Source organism: Propithecus coquereli, unplaced genomic scaffold (assembly GCF_000956105.1).
Source record: "Propithecus coquereli isolate 6110/MARCELLA unplaced genomic scaffold, Pcoq_1.0 Scaffold3973, whole genome shotgun sequence".
Classification (NCBI taxonomy): domain Eukaryota; kingdom Metazoa; phylum Chordata; class Mammalia; order Primates; family Indriidae; genus Propithecus; species Propithecus coquereli.
Window position 1 is genome coordinate 13987 of NW_012149700.1, and position 845 is coordinate 14831.

Genomic DNA, 845 nt, shown 5'->3' on the forward strand with positions numbered 1-845 from the left:
GGGAAACTAAGACACCTACTTCACAGCCCTTCCTCGCATGGTGTTGGTGTAAGTTTGGACTAGAAAGTTAGGAAGCATCTTGAGAGGGAAACAGGATTGTAGGACCATAATATTGCAGCAGCCATAGGGCGGCAGCATGAGGAAGGGGCTCTGGCCTCAGTTACGGCTTCCTTGGCTGTCTGGTAACCTGCACTCAGCCCCTTCACACACCTACCCGTCCTCATCTCATTCTTGTGACAAGTCTCAGGCCACCCTAATACTCTAAGCAGCTTCTGGGAAAGTTGGGAGCAACAGCTTCAGCAAGAAGGTATTTCTAGGCTGTCGTGTCCCCTTCCTCCCGCCCTGCCATCATTGTCAGGGGCGTGGACTCCCGCTCTGCCCAGGAGAATGGAAGGCCCTCTCCCTGCACACTGGATGGGCACAGTGCTCTTCCGAGCCTAGATGCCCTCAGCTAAGGGCTCTCTGCCCGAGTCCCCTCAAGGTTGTGACGCAGACGCGAGGATGAGGACGCCCAGAGGCTGAAACTTGCCGACCTGTCTCTGGAAACCTTGTCCCTCCAATGTTATCCCTGACCTCTTGGCCCCATTTTCTCACCCCTTGGTCCCTGTGTCCCAGGGAGAGAGAGCGGGCCTGCTGGCCAGCAACCTGCCCTGTGGGGTGAGTCTGGTTCTCTAGCTGGGAAGGGAGGACACTGGCCTGTCTCACAGTCTGGTCCCTCGAAGAGAAAGTGTCCGAGGTATTTTTGCTGAGACAGAACTCCAGGAATAGGCGCTCTGCTCTTACCTGGAGTGGCCCTGCCCTGGACCACGGGGTTGAGCAGTACCACCAGTAACACCGTCAGAGCC